This window comes from Mustela nigripes, chromosome 5, assembly GCF_022355385.1.
Source record: "Mustela nigripes isolate SB6536 chromosome 5, MUSNIG.SB6536, whole genome shotgun sequence".
NCBI lineage: Eukaryota > Metazoa > Chordata > Mammalia > Carnivora > Mustelidae > Mustela > Mustela nigripes.
The window spans coordinates 94,566,631-94,586,584 of record NC_081561.1 but is presented as its reverse complement, the minus strand read 5'-3'; the positions used below and the strand labels follow the sequence as shown (position 1 = coordinate 94,586,584).

General features: G+C 36.0%; 1 long non-coding RNA gene across 3 annotated transcripts in view; it reads left to right on the top strand.

Annotated features, from left to right (window-relative positions):
- LOC132018224 (uncharacterized) overlaps nucleotides 1-16,415 on the top strand; it is a 39,691-nt gene extending 23,276 nt beyond the window's left edge. For 2 of the 3 annotated variants that reach the window (XR_009404478.1, XR_009404476.1), the window contains one exon: nucleotides 7,644-7,871. This is a non-coding gene — a long non-coding RNA (uncharacterized LOC132018224). Of the gene's footprint in view, nucleotides 1-7,643; nucleotides 7,872-16,400 lie in introns of those variants that run through there. The other variant, XR_009404477.1, reaches the window with a different exon arrangement.
- Nucleotides 16,416-19,954: the final 3,539 nt, after the last annotated feature.

The following is a 19,954-nucleotide window of genomic DNA, read 5'->3' as shown; positions in this document are numbered from 1 at the left end:
TAATAAGTAATTTCTGGTGATTGCTCTGAAATCAGGTATATTTTTTTGTTCAACAAAATTTCATCCATTAATTTTAATATTCATTAAGCTGGATCCTGTCCTTTTTGAGATGTTCCTATTTTAGCACTTTCTTACTTTCTGGCACAACAAAACATTCCAGCCTCATTTTATAGTTTCCCTGTCCCAACTCTGGACTCAACTATTTCTCTAAAGATCCCTGATCTTTTCAGTGAAAAATAGTATTTAAAAATAAAGATCTTGGTGTTACATGTACTGATTACTCTTTCGGTGTTTTTCCTTCTAGGCTTACCTATTTAACAGACCTAAGAAACGTACACACACACACACACACAGAGGTACATATGTGTAATAACTCTTTCTGTAAAGTTATATATGTACGATATAATATATTTACATATAATATACATCTTACAACTATAATGAGTTCATAATGATATCTGTAATTCCAACTCAATACCTCAAGGGTCACAAAATATTTAAAAGGTAGAATTGATAGGATTTGACATAAACTGGATGTGGGGAAAAAGGGAGAGAAGGAACTCATGGGTGACCATAAGTTGTAAATGCTAATACAGCACTCCTAAGAGTTCAGTATAAAATGTTTTGTGTACCAGTATTTTTTGTTGTGTGTGCCAAGCCTACTAATAAAACTTAAGATGGTGTTACATCACAGTTGTATGACTGTGTTTCTGAACTTTGATTTTGTGGTCAAATAAAAGTTGAGGTATTCTTATTAACTATTGTTGAGCAAAGCCAACTCTTTTCTCATAAATTTAGTGTTTTTGAAACATTACTGTGTATATTCCTGTAAAAATTTATCTTGTTAGTAGTAGACCATCATACATTCCCTTCAAACTCTTTTAACCCTGGTTTATTTATACTAATTGTCCCTACAAGTTGTCTGTCATAAAAAGTTTTATAATATGCCTTCTATGTGCTGCGGCTGATCTCCACAGATAAAGCTGAAGGTTGGGAGTAGAGTGTGCTGTTGGTGGTGGGGGAACCCTGGAAAGGGGGTCATTTCCTACCACAGTATTTTATGTTACAAAGTAGACAATCATAAATCAGATTATCAAATGCTTGAAAAAAAAGCAATGGGTGAAGGGAGGGCAAGATTAGAAGTGTAACTCAAAATACACACACACACCCACACACACACACACACACAAACAAAAACAACAACAAGGAAATCTCCCTGATGGCTCTTATGTAGGCTGAAAAGGTCTATAAATATGTGAGTTGCATTCTTGGCCTTCTTTACTTCTCACTTTAAACATTCTTCCTAGGTAATCTAAACCACTTCCATGGCTCTAAACTCTCCAATGACTATCCCATACCGTTTCTTCTTTCATGATAATAGAATTTTAACCGTTTTATGTCAGTTAAGCTAGGGATTGCACTTCCTAGCCCCACCGCAGTGGGTATGGACACATAGTAGTTCTAGCATTAGAAGTGATACATGCAACTTCCTCCTGGCTTGCCTAAAAGGAAAAGTCTGGCCTCAGACTTCCACTCTTTTTTTTCTGAGGGAGAGCCATCCACCAACCTGAAATACCTGTTCTGGAATTTTATATAAGTAAGAAATGCAATTGCATTTTTTGTGTCTCTTTTGAGTACCCTACTCGTTTATTGAACTGCTTACTAGATTTTTCTACTTTTATATCTCACAGATGCCTCGAATCCAACCCATTTCTCTTCAACTTTGCTTCTTCTTTCAGGAATTATTTCCTTCCCAGATGACCAATACAGAACATTGGGAGTTGTTATTGGCCACTTACTTCCCTTTTTGCCCATATCCAACCTGAACCACAACTTCCTGATTCTGATTCCTTCACTGTTCACGCATCTAATCCTTCCTCTTTGTTTCAGATAAAGTCCCAGTGTTTCTCAGAATTAATGCAACCATCTATGAACCGGTTTTTGTTTCTAATCTTGCTCCTTCAAAGTCATCCCTGGCTTTGTTTTGTTTACTTTACTTACTTACTATGTAAGTTTCTATTACTTACAAGCTCAGTGATCTCAGCTGAAAAATAGAGATACTAACAGTGGCTACTTCACTAAAATTTTGTGAGGATTAGTTGAGATAATGCATGCCAAGTACTGTCTGTGGTTCCTGAGAGTGTGGTACTCAAAAATATATTGCTAATACTATCATTAGCATTTTCATATCAAAACTCTTCTTAAAATTCCTTAAAGGATTATAATTGCTTCTACGATAAAAGCACATTCCTCAGTGATCCTGACTAATATCCCATAATTTTGTCCCTACCAAATTCTCCAGATTTGTCGTTGTTCTCTCCTTCAAACCCTGTGCCTCATTCACCTTGAAAAACCTACAGTTCCCTCAAGAGGCCAGACTCTTTTATACCTCTTATCTTTGTACATGTTGATTCCATTCTTTTAAATACCTCATTGTCTCTCCCTAACTCTTATTCATTTATCCTTCAAATCTCAGCTCACATATCACCTCCTCTAGAAACTTTCCATGAAGCTTTCTTGTCTAGTCTAAGTACATAGTCTATGTGTATCTATAACACCCAACTAGACCGACTAGGATAATAGTTTAATAATAAACTAGGGTGTTTTCCTGGCCCACTCTCCTTTCTTGGTGGGCTTTCCATCTCGACTTGTTAGGCTTTAATTGCATTGTTTATGTATAAGTCTTCACCTTATTTATCATATCCGATTGAAATGCCTCCAAATTGGGCTGAGTCAGTTTGCTTTATATACTGAAAATTTAAATTAAGAGACAAAACTATGGCTGGTTAATATGGATGATAGTCTTGCAAAGCAGAAAAACTTAGGTCCACAGTCCGTGCCTTACCTTAAAAAGGAAAAAAAAAAGAAGACCCTTCAGATACAAAAGCAAAGACAGAATTTGGAAAAATAGGGATAATGAATATGCAGAGAAAGTGGGTCTCCAGAGAAGAGAATAGAATTGATGATTGGAGAGAAATGGAAAGGAGACAATTTAATCCAACTGAGCAAGAGAGCAGCTGTCTTGTGAATTAGAGCTTGGATTCACTCATTCAAAAATTTCAGTAAATTACATTTACAGAAAATCTCCATAAATGATGGAAAAAAGAATCATGTTCCCATAATGCTTTGACTAGTTTAACTGTAGGAATTTAGAATATATAATAAAAACTCAACTGGCACTGAATAATAAAATAACTCCATAGAAATTCTGATGGTGGTCTGTCTTTAACACATATTCATCTTGAAATATGTGAAATAGCTGAAATTGATGTAATTTTTGACTGAGACTAAGATTTTTCTTACACTTCTTCAGTCCTGAATGGGAATGTCCAGAAACTAGTTGTCATACACAAATAAATTTTTTTTCACAGCTAGCATAGAATAACAAAAGAAAGTAGTTGCGAAGATGTTCTGTGTTTCAAACGCTATTGTTAAGCAAATTATAAATTAAAGAATTTGTCTCCTGAAGGTAGGTCTTACAAATTTTTTGAGGACTCAAGCCCAGTTTTCCAGGGACTATTTTTCTGGTTGTTTATGACATGGTTTGGAACTTATTATATCTTTGCTTTGAATCTCCATATTTTTTTTCTTTCAATTTAATTTTCTATCCCATATAGAGTTGTTTATTTCTGGAAAAATGAACACATTCGTAAAAGTTGTGAGCTATAAAGACTCGAATGACCAGAAGGTTAAGTGTTATTTGAGAGACATTCTACTAGAGAAACACTGAGTGAGTCATCAGAAGGCCAAGGTTCTAAGATGAAGCTCTGCCATTATTTAATTACATAATCTTGGATAAATCAGTTGACTGGAGTTCCCCTCCCTTCAATTATCTTGTCTCTAAGGCAAGGATCATAGTCTCTTTCCTGCTTACCTTGGAGTTGTAATAATCAAATGTTCACTTTGAAAATGTTAAGGGTTTATATACAAGAAGGCCTTATTAATATTCTATGGTAGAATATTGGCAATGATTGACTGGAAATATTTCTCAGTCCAGAGTAGCCACTGGTAGCCACTAGTTTTGTCTACATGAGAAAGGATGCTTCCCATTCCCAGAAAGATACAAATATCTACCTTTGAAACCTATGAAATTATTTGTCTACAATACGGTAACATAAATCTACGCATATGCACCTAGAAAATATTTTTAACAAAAGAAAAAGAATTGTAACTAAATGTAAAAGGACAACAAATAAAAAATATTTACAAAATAAAAAAGAAAGATGCTTCCAATTATATGCTTAAGTTATTGAAAGCTATTGAAAGTTATTGAAAGCACAGGCTTTAAGTTTTCTCAACTGTAAAATGGGATTTAATAATTATACAAGCAAACAGAATTGTAAAGAAGTTAGCACGCTTCCTAGCACCAAATAAGGACCCAAACTACGTGAAATGTAGAAGTAAATGTTAGCTCTGATCTTTAGCTCAGCATGGACTTTGGAGAAAGAGATTACTGATAAGAAGTGTGAAGCTGACCAGGTGTAAAACTGTGGTCCCAGGTGTAGTGTTTCACAGCAGGTTTTCTGTGCATTCCTAGAACAGTCCAGGTATGAAAGGATCTGGTTCCTTGCACTTATCTCATAGTCCACGTATGAAAGGATCTGGTTCCTTGCGCTTATCTCATAGGTTATTGTTGGTCATTAATTTCCATCAAATATCAGCCAATCAGATAGCATTTCTCTGTCATTTCTCAACAAAATTTTAGATACAAGCTTTTTAACCAATGTTTTGATGAATCATTGTAGAACCTACCTAGTACAAATTTCAGAAACATTTAACCAGGCCTACCTAATTTATTTAAAGTCTTTCACAAATATTTGCCTAAAGCTATTATTGAAACCTAACTTGTGTCCTAATACGATGGAGAATGAAATACATGACCGTATGGATCTACACAATCGACAAGAAGTGCATATAAAAAGTAATGAAACCTTAGTGTATAGTGAACACGAAATCCTAGATATCCATTATCTTAAATGGACTGGTGAAAACAGATCAGAAGGATAATTTTAACTTTCTTCACCTTTCTAGAATATTGTTAAATTAACTTTGACTATTATTCTGCGGACGTTCATAATTTCCTTTAAGGTGTAAGTACTAGGAGTAGAAGAGTACAAAACATTTGGTTGACTAAAAGTAGCTTCCATTGAGAGCACAACTCCAATTTAATGTGGTAATAATAAAAATGAACTAGGCTTACTATAAAAATATTCTAAGCAAAGTTACTGTACCATAATAATAATAATAATAATAATACAATGATGTGATATTATCAGAAAACAAGGAGAAATAGTTCCTTTGTAATGAAAAATTGGACATGAATCTTTGGGGATTTACCATCATCACTGTTTTAAATTAAAACAGGTTTTTTTTTTGTCTTAAAATAGAATCTTGAAAAAGCCTCAATTCACCCACATAGTACATAGAGTGCCAGGTTTGTACTGAACCATGCTGAGGGGAGATAGTGGCTGCAGGACTAGGAAGAGAACCAAACTTAAGATAGAATTCTAGAAGCTTATCTGTGGATCTTCTATATTTGAAATGCCATTTCCTGGTTTAATGCATTTTAAAAGTTGTCGTGTTTCTAAATCTGTTATACAATTTAAACGCTAAGCTAGATTCATGTCTAATTTTAATTGTTATTTTTCTTTTTCGGTTAAAGAATAAATTAAAGGGGGAAATGGTATGATACAAAAACATTATTTTCTATGTCATTCTTTGGGTTTGAAATGCCCTAACCCTGTACGTACAGTCTTTGTTCAGAAACACAAGGATAAATGCTAGCTATACTTCGGCAGCAAAATATAACTCATCACACCTAATATAAGCAAAGTGGTTTTACTGACATTGAGTAAGACTCATTCTAGGGTCGGTCCCGAGAATACAAAGTCAGATGAGAAAGGGACACTATGAAAAATCACTGATTGCACACATGTGAAAGTGCATATGGAATTTATAACCCAAGATTCTTTAGAGCAAATTAATCCTGCAAGTTTGAGATTTTAAAGGATATCCACTTTTTAAATAAACAAAGTAGGAAAGTTTTTCCCTACTCCCAATAATTCCACTTGTTTTAATGCACATACCAGATTCTAGACGTGAGTGGTTTTCAAACTTTATTGTTTATAACAATACTTTGAGTTGTGTATTAAAACTGTCCGTACCCAAATTCTAAATCCCCTTCTACCCAGTAGGGTGAGTTTGGGAATCTGTGATTTGCATAGACCTCAGACGATTTTGAGGCAGGTAATCCTTCCATCATTTTTGAGAAAAACTGAGAATTTTGAAATAGTTGCGAGAGGAAAAACAGTTAATAGTGTGTAACACATCTCTAATTTTAATACTTCTAGAAGCTAATAGACACAGAGTTCAGAATACAAAGATATTTTAATTCATTGACAATTTTAGGTTTGGCTTCTGGCCCCTGTGTACCCAATTGCATATTCTGTGTAGTCTCTCTTTGAGCTTTGACCCTTGGTTGTTAAATGGATGCTGGTAGTAGTGTGTAGATGACACTCTCTCTACTATGCCTTCCCATCTTTTGTGATTCTGAGCTTCTGCACTTTGGCTTTTCTTAGCTGTTGGGTTGGTTTTCACAGGAGCACAAAGGCACAAACAGCCCTTGATGAGATCAGAGTAGAAGTAGACATTCTTTTCAGTCTTAATAAATTCCACCTGCATTATTCTTGAGAGTTCACAATTGTTTTCTCCTGCTTTAAGTAGGAAGGACTTGGTAGAATGAAAGCATGGTGGGCCTTTTATTTATTTGTCAGGATACTGGAAGTGAAAAAGAAAAGTTACGGAATCTTTAAAGGGCAGAGTGTATCTCAATTTTCATTGGTGAGAAAATATGCTCGTGGCATAGAAAATGAATTTTGTGTCATCGCTGACTACTCACAAACATATGGTTATTTCAGTAAAATAGATAAGATGTCATGTGACCATCTGTTTTCTCTATTTCTAGGCATTCAAAAAAATGGGGTACCTTTTTTAAAATATAAAAACCTCCAGAATCATTTAATGTGAAAATAAACTTGAATGAAATAGCATGGCAACTTATATCCAGCCCAAGCATCTGCCAATAAGTTTCATGCTTCACTAACCCATAAAAGAGGAAAATAAAAGTCCTTTGATTTTTTCTGCCTTCCAACTCTGGAACAGAATGTCCCTGACTTTCAAATGGATGATCTCCAAAAAAGCAAAAAATGAAAAGATAGATTGACATACTATTAACTGCTAGTATTTTTAGTATTTCAAAAACTTTGCTATGTGTATTCATCTCATTGAAATATGCAATTATGCCATTTCCAAGAAGTGAGGGCATCAGTATTCAGGCCAAAGTAGTGGGAGTTTATCCTGGGAAACCTGATCTCCCCACCTGTTCTGAATGAAGAAGAAAGCTTCCTGAGACCCCTCATGGGATCGGTAGCTGTCAAATGTGAGAGAGACGTGTAAAGTTTGTTGTTTTAACCAATGTTATGATTTGTGAATAATAATAATAACAAATAATTAGATCGCACTAATTTAGATATTAAGTGTTTGTGTATATATATATGTGTGTATATACATGCATATGCGTATATATATAATATATGTAATATTCATGTTATATTCATCTAACTGTTGTTATCTTCATTTCACAGTCTTGAAATCAAGCAAGGAAGAAGTCACATCCCTTGCCCAAGGTTACAGAGCTGGTAACTGAAAGAGCTGGAATTCAAACCCAGGTGACTTGGTTCCAGAGCCTATGTTCTTAGCTAGGACACAACATAACTCTCAGCCTTAAATTAACTGTCCTACCAAGTAAGCCATCCTGGGAGGCTGTTCAGCAACATCTATGTTGGCATTATTAAAAATGTTCTTGGACTTTCTTTAATGTGCCTGAGTGCTGATATGTTAGAAGCCAAACCAAACAGAGTAACATGCCCCCAGCAGCTCTATCTGGCAACATATAAAGGAAGTGAGCTGTCCCTCTGGCTAGATACAGCCCACAGACATGCTTGGTTTTGTCTGTGGCTTGGCCTGGCCAGTGTTTCCCATTTTAATTAGTTACCAAAATAAACACAATGAAATTTAAATGCCTTATATACCAATCTGAATTTCTACTCTTTCTCAGAAAATTGGAGACTGCATTGGGTTTGTGTCTCAAATTTCCCACAGTCCTCGGCATCTGCATCCTCTATACTAGGGCTAAGGGTCACTTACCATTTGCCACACCTCATACTTTCTACTTCCTTTGTGTATTTTAGGTGCCTGGCTTCTGTACACTTGTGATTTTGTGACATTTGAACAAAAAATATTGTTTCCAAACACTAATGGAAACAAAGCAATTATTGAAACTGGTAAAAGGGAATTTCAGAAGGGTGGCTTTTTAGGAGAGGGGGCATTTATTTCTGGTGCATATCTACAAGATTAGGATGAAGGCAGAGCTTCATTCAGAGCTAAAGAACTAAAAATCAGGTTAACACCTCTGGACATACAATTCTGGTCCTTCCTTAATTATCTACGTGTCCTCAAGCAAGTTCCCCAATGTTCATGTAGAACACTGTATTTTCCAAATTCTGGATCCTATTTACATAATAAAATGACAAAAAGAAGTATTTTTATACCATGGTGTGTAGTCACTGGAGGATTGATGACTTAATTCTCAGAGAGGGAGGGTTTATGATATTGCCTTGGAAACTTTCTTCTGCTTATTTGGCTAACATTTTGATCTTCTCTGGAATAGAAGATGTGTTCACCAAGAACTCTCCCGCACAGGATTCTATAACCAAGTCTACTTTTCACCGTAAAATGATTGCCTTTATCCATGATATATACAAACTCCTCTGTGCTTTGTTTTATCTGCACTGTCAGGATTTGTGCAGCTCAAACCTCCAGACACCTCGCTGTTGGTTCATCCAGGAGGTATGTCCTGAGTGCCTAGTACATGCCTCCTCCTCTGCTTCCTTATTGTAATTTACAAGCTTGGAACAATGAGGCAGAGTCAAAGTTATTACAAGGACGGAAGATGCTCCATGTGCTCGTCCTATTTTATGGTTTGAACGGGGTTACGGCTATTACCGAAGGAATACTGGCTCACGTTTGAGTTCCACAGTTGCCAGCAAAGTAGCAAGCATCCTAGATATCTGTAGTTCTCCACACTGTTCGTGGCTAGGAGAAGTGTCTGCCTAGTCACTTGGCATCTCTGCATCATCCTTCTGCTGGCACTGCAGGGGAAGGGATGATGAGACTTGAAAGTACTCATTATTATTCTTTGTGAAAAATTGCCCGTTTGTTCTTCCCCTCCTCCTCTCATTCCTTAGAGTCTGTCTCAGAGCCTTTGGCATTCTGTTGCATTCTGTCTGGCAAATTCTTCAGCCCATGTGCCATACTTCTTTTCCCTTTCTTCCAACTTTACCCTTACTTGGTTACATTAGAGAAATATTTTAAAGTCAAATACACCAGGGTTCCTTCATACTATACACACACACACACACACACACACACACACACACAATATATAGTATATAGATACAATATATAGATGATATATAGATATTGAGAATATCTTTAGTTCTTTCCATTGGAGATTAAAAGGTGTGTAATCTATGAATCTGTTTAGATCTCTCAAGGTTCTGGAGTTTCTGTTCAGACAGAGCTTCTGAGCAATTATTTTTAGGCTCGCTTCGTTTTTTCCCCCCTAACATTAAAACCACAGTTAACAGCCTCTTGTCCACTTGTTCACTGAACTCCTGCAACAGGTTACAATTGAGACTACCAGTCAGAAGCCCATTAATGTCCTAAAGAAATCAGTTTGTATCAACCAGGACACAAAAGGGAAAAGGTTAACCCTGTGAATGGGTGTCTCACTGAATTAAATGAAACCTGCCGTTCACCCTTTCCCCAGAACTCTGGGTGAAATTCAGAGATACAAACCACATTGGCTAGAAGTATTTTTGGATTTTGTTTCTTTCTGCTCTATGACTCAGCACATGCTTATCTGACATCTCTTCTCCACCTTTATTTCACTGTCCAGAAGTTTATCCTTTGATTCTGAATATATCAGGATAGGACAGTGGATGTGTGTATGCAAGTGTGCGTGCGGGAGAAGGTCAAGTCTCGAGAAGAAGGAAATTGAGAGAGCTCTGCAAGTCTCTTTTTGAACCAATGGGTTCAAACAAAGAACACGTGTTTTACCAGAACTCCAAATTCTCAGATTGTGCTATGCATCTAATAACTTAAAGTGCATCAAAGTGTATCTTGTTAAAATTAGTTGAATGTGGAAATACATTTTGTAGGGATTTATTTCCTTTGTCTGGAGGGGAAAAAGTGAAGATAATACCCAGCAGATTGTCATCATCTTCAACATTCACAAGCACTTGGGATCGTGACACATTGTTCTAGATTTGGAAAAACAAGAATACAACGGACTATAAAGCATCCCCCACCTCTTTTTAAAGCCATAGGAGCTTAGAATTTATTTGAGGAACAGATCATGCACGTGCACCTATGCAGATAGTTAAAAATATATTGCCAAGTGGTACAGATAATGATTTAGGAGAGTGAGATAGGAAGCAGAAATGGGAAACTCCTTGGAGAAGCATTGACAATTAACTTGCTGAAGCTTAATGCTCTAAGGCCTCCATTACCCAGAACTGAAGGAAGTTCTACAGGCAGAAAACATGTTTACTTTCTTTCCTCCCACTTTCTCTAATAGGGATCTCTCTGTTTCCCTTGGCCTGACTACCTGGGCTTAATCCTCTTACCTGATATTCTTTGCATTGCCCCAGCTAATTGCTTTAGAACAAGGGTCAGTAAACTTTTTCTGCAGAGAGTAATAGCAGAGAGATAGCAAACATTTTAGGCTTTGCAAGCCATATGGGTTTTGTCAAAACTACACAATTACCTGGCTACTCCTGCATGAAAGGAGCTGGGACAAGATCTAAAAGCTGATCGTGGTGGGATTTCAATAAAACTATATTTATAAACTCTAAAATCAGAATTTCATATAATTTTCATGCATCACAAAATAGTATTCACTTCTGGATTTTTTTTTTTTTTTTTGCCACTTAAAAAATAGAAACTATTTGTAGTTCGTATGTAATACAAAAATGGGTGAGAGACTGGATTTGACCCATGGACTGTAGATTGCTGACCTCTGCTTTCAAAGACCTCAATATCTACCAACTTTTACCCCCACTTCAGTCTATTCTGTTTCTTCATCTGTTTGTAGATCAAAGAAAGTCTCCTGGATGTGTTAGACATCAAAGACTACTGTCCAGGGAAAAGTCAAGTAAGAAGAACACAGGGTGATTGTAGTGAAGCCTCCTTACCTGACCTTGTGCCCTTAGGCAGGAGACCAGAAAATTCCTCTTTGCCGAAGAGAGCAGCTGAGAGGAAAGACTCAGTGACACTGATATTTGTTGATTTCACAATGAAATTTCTTCAATGTCCTATATTATTTTGAAATAGGAGGTAAATAGTAAAAGTAACAGCTTTAAGTATGAAAAGTAGATGCCTGAGAGGAGCGGGGCCTAGGGAGGTAGGGGATGGGACAGAGAATGTACTGATTTTATTTTAAGCCTTGTAATATTTGAATCTTAAAATCCGATACATATATTTTAATAAATATAATAATTAAAAAGAAAACAACACTTTGGTGACTCTCAGTGCTCACAGAAGAAGTCCAAGCTGTTTGGCATGTCACATAGGACATTGGATAACTTGGGCAAAACCCACCATTCTGGCTTTACCACAGTCACTTCCCAGCATACATCAGGCAAAGAACTATTGCGTCCAACTCACTTTCACATCCTGGTGTTTTTGCTCCTTTTTTTTTTTTTTTTTTAAGATTTTATTTATTTGTTTGAGTAAGAGAGTGAGAAAGGTAGAGTCAGCATAGGCAAGGGAACGGCAGGCAGAGGGAGAAGCCGACTCCTCACTTAGCAGGGCCTCTGGTACAGGGCTCTATCCCAGGACCCTGGGATCATGACTTGAGCTCAAGGCAAATGCTTAACTGACTGAGCCATCCAGGGGCCCAGGTTTTCCCTCTTGAATGTCCTTTCCTCTCTGCCTGGGGAGCTACTTATCCTTCAGTAAACACCAGCTTACACGTTGCCTCCTCTCTGTACCTTTCATAGTCCATGTGGGAATTATTCAATGGTTCCTTATCTGTGTCCTGTCAGCTTCTTTGCCATGTTTACACCGTAGTACTTAACATAGAGGATGATTTAGTTACTGGACTGTCATGATAGACTGTAAGTGTCTCAAAGCAAGAATCAGGTCTGACTGTCCTCATATCACTATTTCCTAGCACATAGTAAGTATTCAGGTAACAACTACTGCCTTGAAAATCGATTTGGCCGTACTTAGATGCTTCATGAGGGAAAAAGCCACATGATTAGTGGCTTATGATTAGTGACCAATTGGATTTGCAAAGGCCAAAGATGACTCTTAATTTTACATTTTTAAACAGTCAGTAACTAGGAGGGTGATGGAGCACTGACAGAAGGAAGGGGAGGATCTTCTTTGGGGGCACATATACAAGTTTGCTTTCATTCTTCCTGAGCTGTGGATTGACAGTAAGTTATCTGATACATAATTCTTTTTTTTTTTTAATTTTTAAAGATTTTGTTTATTTGAGGGAGAGAGAAAGTGTGAGCACAAGTAGGGAAGAGGGGCAGTGGGACAAGCAGACTCCCTACTGAGCAGGGAGCCTGATGCAGGGCTTGATCCCAGGCTGCTGAGATCATGACTTGAGCCAAAGGCTAATGCCTAACTGACTGAGCCACCCAGGCACCCCTGATAATCAGTAGTTCTTATCAGAAGTTAGAGAAACCATTTATATTTCAAATGAGAAGCAAAGGTTAAAAATATAGATTATCTTGTCTTTAGCATATTAGATCTTCTCTGAATCCAAGAGATTTGGTGAGATTTTGAGGTAGATAAATGGTTTAAACAGTAATTCTCAACTTCAGGTATGTACCAGAATCATTTAGAGAGCTTGTGAAGATTCACATTCTTCTGGCTCCCCTCCCTGAGATTCTGATTCAGAAGGTCTGGACGGGGCCCAGGAATCTGCATTTTGGCGGGCACCTTTTGATGATTCTGCTCTAGATAGCCCACATCTATACCTCAAGGAATTACTGGCATAATGGGAGAAGAAAGAGGTGGGAGAAATAAATTTAGGAGCGATCTAGAAGGGAGGAGGAAAATGTGTATTCAGTGGAGGGGAGAGGGACAGATAGCTACAGCTTGGAAATGACTCTCCCGCTATCTGCAGAAAACAGAAAACACTAGAATTAGAATTTACCAGCTACTTTATCTGTCTTCAAAATGACTTCTGATTCATGGTTTGAATTTTAAAGTATCTTCACATCACAGACCTCAAAAACAGCCTCCTGTAAGGATTGAAGATAACTGGGAACTTATGTATGTCACTTCTCAACCTCTGTTGATTAGGAATCCTATTGCTCTAAGTATTACACCTTTCCCCTCCTCTTTCCAAATGCTTTTGCAGTAATAAAATCAATTACATTCTCAGATTGAACATCCTTTTGCTAACTAAATTATGTAAAAAGACTTTACAGATATGAGCATTGTTTTCACCATATAAAACACCCTTTGGTGATGACTCATCCTTATATGCAAAACTCAAAAAAATCTACCATTTACTGCATAAATTACTAATGAAACATTTGCTTTTGCTTCTAACTCAGGAAATGAATAAAGCCTTGTGACTATTTTCCTTAATCAGTCTACATTCCATTTTTATTAGAGCCACAGCTAGTTCTATAAAAGAAACAGGTCCAACTGAAATTTTAATGATGATAGAAATTATTTATTAAATTAAGTAACTAATTTAATATTTAAATTTAAATTATAAATACACATTAGTCAAACAGATATTGAAGTTAAACTTGCCAGTTGCTTCATTGCAATCAATGAAGTTAAGCATGAAAACTATCATTGCCTACTACATGTGGAAATAAAGACTAATGAATGAGAACAAGCAAAAGTTATTTACCCCAAGCCTGTTATCGCAAAGGAGTCAGCCATTATTACCTGTGTTTGCCAGAGACTCAAAGACAGGCCCAGGTGCTGGAAAGCTTTGTACTGACTTAGGGAAGACTTCAGGTGTGCCCTGATTGGGGGCTGTTGGCATGGGAAGCTGTCGGAAGACTAACTAGAAGTGGAGCATCCTATGTGATAGGTTAGGAGTATACACATTTGGCTTTCTCTGGCTGGTCCTAAGATGGAAGGAGGACAAAAGTTAGGGAAGCTGACAGTTCTTAGTCAAGTCCTGAACACTTTTGTTTCAGTGTTATAGGGAATACTATTTGTCTTCCTGGACCAATTGTTGGAGATAATGGTCTGACTTATAGATGGCAGGCTGGCTTTCTGGGCTGGATGTTCCTGAGCCAGTTGCTGCAGATTGTGTGTTTGAGTTCCATTTTTGTGTATGGTCTGACCATTGTCTCTATATTCAGTCTCACATACACAATGATGGCTATGATTTCTGAAAACAAAGTCCTAGATAAAATCGGGTAGATTTCTCAGACTTACTATAGAACAAAAAAACAAGCTGAAGATAATAGATACATCTGTTATTATTCATATCATGTAAAAAGGAATAAGAACTTATTATAAATGGTTAGTGGACCCAACGTCTAGCAATTATTGGATGTGAATGTATGTTCAGTGGAAGTTCTGAAACAATATAAAAAAAAATCACATGATGGAAAGTTCAAGAGAATCACTGAGGCACTGAAGGAATACCTGCACCTGATTCTTAGACCCAAGGGGTAGGGGCAGAGGGAGCAGCTCTTTGTGAAGGTGACCGTACATGAGGGATGGCCTTTGCAGGTGGATGGGAGCCTGATGTGGGAAGTGAAGGCAAGTGAACCACTCTCTCCTGAACTACATATTTCAGAACAAAGTCAAAGAAGTTGGCATTTTTCTATCAATTTATTTATTTTCAGAAAAACAGTATTCATTATTTTTTCACCACACCCAGTGCTCCATGCAATCCGTGCCTTCTATAATACCTACCACCTGGTACCCCAACCTCCCACCCCCCCACCACTTCAAATAAATTGATAGCTGTAATAAAAAAAATTATATTGGGAAAAAAAAAAGAAGTCGGCATTTTTAATTTTTTAAAATAAATTTTAAATTCGCCCTCTAGATGGTTATGAAGGTATACTATCAAGATAAGGAAAAAATATATTTAATTTAACAATTAATTTATAATTTCAAAGTATTTCAACATTTGGTATCTGGGCCCCTATTTTTTCCTCAAATATCAGAGCAGGCCTGGTAATGCCTGTATCGCTCTAGAGCTTGGTCTAGAGGAAAGGGGATACTGAAATTTTCAGACCAAAGAAAGGTGCTGTACCAGTAACTCACTCAGAGAGAACTTGTTTTACTTTTTCTCCATCCCAAACCACCTGTCCACACAGTGCAGTCCAGCTGCAGCCCTTCCAGGGCTAAACTGAAAATGACTGGTTCCCAATACCTTACTTCTGGTTATATTGGAAAAATATCTAATAAGAAAGATAAATGGTCCCACAAATTGTATTTCCTTGAATACGTCCAAATTATTCCATTCAGATATTCTGTTTTGCTTTAAAAAAAAAAATGGAATGGAAAACTATTAGAGAATTAGGAGAAAGGAACTTTCACTATCCAATCTTGTTTCTTTTTTCTTTACTGGAAAAAATGTCAAGCTTACTGAAAAGTTGCAAGTATCATACAAAGAACTTTTTTCTTCTCTGAACTATTTGAGTGCAAATTGTTCATATGATGCCTCATCAACCCTGAATACTTTACAGTGTTTTTCTACAAATAAGAATATTCTTTCACACAAAGTCTAACCATCAAAATCATGAAATTAACATTGCTGCTCTGTGATCATCAGACCCCACTTAGAGGATGCCTATTGTCTCAACAAAGGACACATGAGGCAAGGTGTGACCTGACCTCTGCCAATCTCACCAACCTCACCTTCCATCATCCTCCGGGCACAGGAGGCTCCTGCACTCAGCTGTCTTTCAGTTCCTCAGATGCATGCAGCTCTTTTGCTTGAGGTATTTGCATGTACAGTTTCCTCCACCTCAAACGTTCCTCTGATGGTCTCAGTGCTACCTGCCTTGTCTTCCTTCCAAAACCCATCACTATCTTCCTTAACTTCTCTCCACTAAATTAATCCTCCTAAGCTTTCTTTAAAAAAATTATTTTAGATTTTTTAAAATATATTTTATTTAAACTGTTGAATATGTACATTAACATAGTTGAAAATGAAAAGAAAAGTCAATGAAATATAGTGAAAAATTTTCCTCTTATTCTGTCTTAAGCCTCCCAGTTCCCCATCCCCCACCATGCCGATAACCACTTTTATTTTCTTGTGTTTCCTTCAGAGTTTAACTGCCCGGCACCCCGGATTTGGTATGTATGTATGTATGTATGTATAAAGAAAAGATTTTTTTTTATTTGTTTTATTGAGAGTGTGTGCATGCAGAGAGGGGCAGAGAGAGAGAGAGAATCTCAAGCAGACTCCCTCCTGAGCACAGACCCTGAGGAAGGGCTAGATTTCATGCCCCTGAGATCATGCTGAGCTGAAACCAAGAGCGGGATGCTCAATGGACTAAACCACCCAGGTGCTCCTAGTTTTTATTTTTTAATTACTGATTTTTGAATAGGTAATACATTCACATGTTTTAAAATCCAAAAGGAAACAAGGAAGGAACATACAGCTCCCTAAGCTTTCTTATAAAACCTATACTTCCCTTTCATTGTTTTCTTCCTGGTGTATAGGGGTGTTTTTATTTGTCAAATTATTTGTGAAATGTCGAATTCTCCTCTTTCTAAGTTCTGTGAAGGTAAGGAAAATAAGTTGTGTACCATGATATCCAGGCGCTTAACACAGTGTCTTGCACATAGTAGCTGCTCAGTAAAAATTTATTCAATGGATGAAAGAATGGTAAAAGTGAATAAGGTGTTGCTTTTCTGTTCAATGTTTATGCAACTGAAAGTAATATTTTAATCAAATTTTCAATAGCCAACTATAAGGTGGATTATTGAGAAAAACATAATATAAATCATTTAAAATTTTTTAAACTAAACTTAAATTTAAAATTTTGACTGTCCCTTGTAAGAAAATTAAACATTAAATAAAAGATATTATTCTAGTAATTATCTTGCCAAAATCTTTTTTAATGCATAATCAGGCTTTTGAAAAATCTTTTTTAATGCATAATCAGGCTTTTGAAAAATTCTAGTAACGTTTCATTGAGCTTCATACATTTCACCTAGGGACTGCGAACACACAGAATCACAGCAAATGAGAAGGGAATTAGATTCATTAAACTCTTAAGGAGAAAATAGAAATAATATTTCCTTTTTATAGTCTTTAGGATCATTGGGTATATAATAAGAGAGCCTTCTCTGCTATAAGCTCATGTCCAGATGTATGTAGACTCTTACAAATTAATAGATTAAATATCTATTGATCCTATTACAAAGTGCAAATTACAAAACCCACAAAGATGGATCTGTTTATATATTACTTATATAAACTTTTTTGTAAATAAAGTACTTACTTTCAATAATATGAAACAAGTTACCAAGGTGGAGAGGAATCTCTTTTCCACTCCAAAGATAAAAACTAGGGGTAAGTTACTAGATGCTGCTGTATTTTATAATGATTACAATATACACAAAAACTATCAGTGCTTATGCACTAATGTTTTTAGTTTTCTTTTTGATTTTGTTTTCCTGAATGGTGTTTGTATGTTCACATGGGCTGAACCTCATAACTGACTACTAAAACTAAAGTATATATCATTATGTTTTCAACGAATACAATTTAGGAAGTGATAGGCTTCTCTGTTTTCTTCCCAGAGTAAGAAACTGGGTACATTTAGTGCAATTCACATGCACTAGGGTATGATTTAAGCCACATATAAAATTAAGAATTTTTAAATAGATTCATTAAAATGAGTAAAAAAAAAAAAAGGTGAATTTAATTTGAATGGCACATTTTGTCCAACTCACTATATATTATATATTATGGTTTCAGTGTGTAATGAATGTGAAAAAATGATCAATGAGATATTTTTCATTCTTAATAGGAAATTTTTGAAATGAAGTGTGTATTTTACACTTACCATACCTCTCAATATGGGTTAGCCACATTTCACATGCTCAGTAACCACATATGACCAGTTGCTATTTTCCTGCACAATGCTGGTAGAATTTATAGGAAGGAAGGAAGGAAGGGAAAGAGGGAGGGAAGGAGGGAGGAAGACAAAAGAGATAATAAAAGAAAAAATTGGGCATGATTTCATCAAAGCAGTAATAATATTTTTTCCAGAGGTAAAAAGTAAACATTAATTATAATTAAGGAATCAGGGCAAACAAGCAACTGTGTAGCTTTGGTTTCCTACCAGTATCTTGACTGTTTCCCATAGAATATGAAGTACTTAAAGGCAGGGAGTTTTCATATGCACTTCATTACAGTTAGAGCCTAACACAGTACCTGGTATACATTAGACACAGGTATATATTTGTTGTGAATATGTGAATAAATGAATCAATGGCTGCAGCTTATCTCAAATATGTTTATTTTAAAAATTAAAGATACTCAGGGACTTATTTTTTAGCAAGGGATTTAGGCAGAGTACATTCGATCTCTACTTCAGAGATAGGGAGAGAAGCTGTGGTAGTTGCTTTGCATGCACCATCACTCTTTTAAAGAGACAGGAAGTATCAATAAAAGAGCACCATAATACATCATGCATTTAAAAAGCAACTTTTTAAAAAGATGGCCCTCCGGTACCTAGCTTTAGAAGATTAAAGCCAAGTTCTAAAACAAAATAACTTGGTTAAAGACTTCCTAATAAAATTTTTTTATGAATAAAGGCTTTAAAATATATATGTTACTGTATGTTGAATTCATATTGTTTTTATAATCTTTCTCATTTTTTCTTTCCTTTAATCTAATGTATTAATCTCATAATAGTGTGACTTAAATTTTGAAAAAGATTGAGTTCCCCAGAGAGAAATCAAATTCAGGTTCTCAAAGAATCAAATTGTTTGGGATTCAAGGATGGGTGAAGTATGTAATTCACATTTAGAAGGAGACTCACAATGCCCTCACCTGCTTTTTGTAGCTCAAACTAACCAGATATCAGTCTAATCTGAAAAGAATTTTACTGAGTATAACTCTTAAGACATCTTTAAGAATAAGAATTATGTTTTTCTTTCTGATTTTAAAAACAGTTCCTTTCCGTGACTAAAACATTTATAAAAAGACTATAAAGGAGAAAGTTATAATCATCCATCATGCCACTATTCAGAGATACTTTAGTGTTTTAGTATATCTTTCTGAAGTAATTTTGAAGAATATAAATATACATAACCTCTGTAAAAAGTGTTGTATTACATATAAAACCTATGCCTCACCATAAGCATTTTTTTTCATAACTATTTCTTGAAAATAAAATCTTAGTGACTGCAAAAGATCTCTAAATTATTTTTATATAATGAAGTGATGTGCTATTCATACCCTTCTACTTTTTATGGAAGAAAGCATTGACAATTATTGATAGAAAGTAGACCCCTACTTACAACTTTCCCCTCCTTTCTCCAATGTCTGGCGACTTAATTACTGTTGGTATAATGTTTCAGAGGCATTGGTAAGTTGTTCTGAGTGAGACCGAGAATGGATTTATTGTTTTGCTCCTGTAAAGAAAGAGATGATAGGAAGACAGGTGGAGGCCTTAAAATGGCAGAGTGTGATGTGATGTGAATTTCCTTCTTTTCCTCAGTCATCTCTGATGATTAAGAACACCAGTCAGTTTCTACTAAACTTAAAAATATTCAGGGTCAGTGTTATTTTTATGAAAATTGTTGGTTATGCTTGATAGGAAGGTTTGGGTTTAGGTTGACATGGAAGAAATAAATACACCAT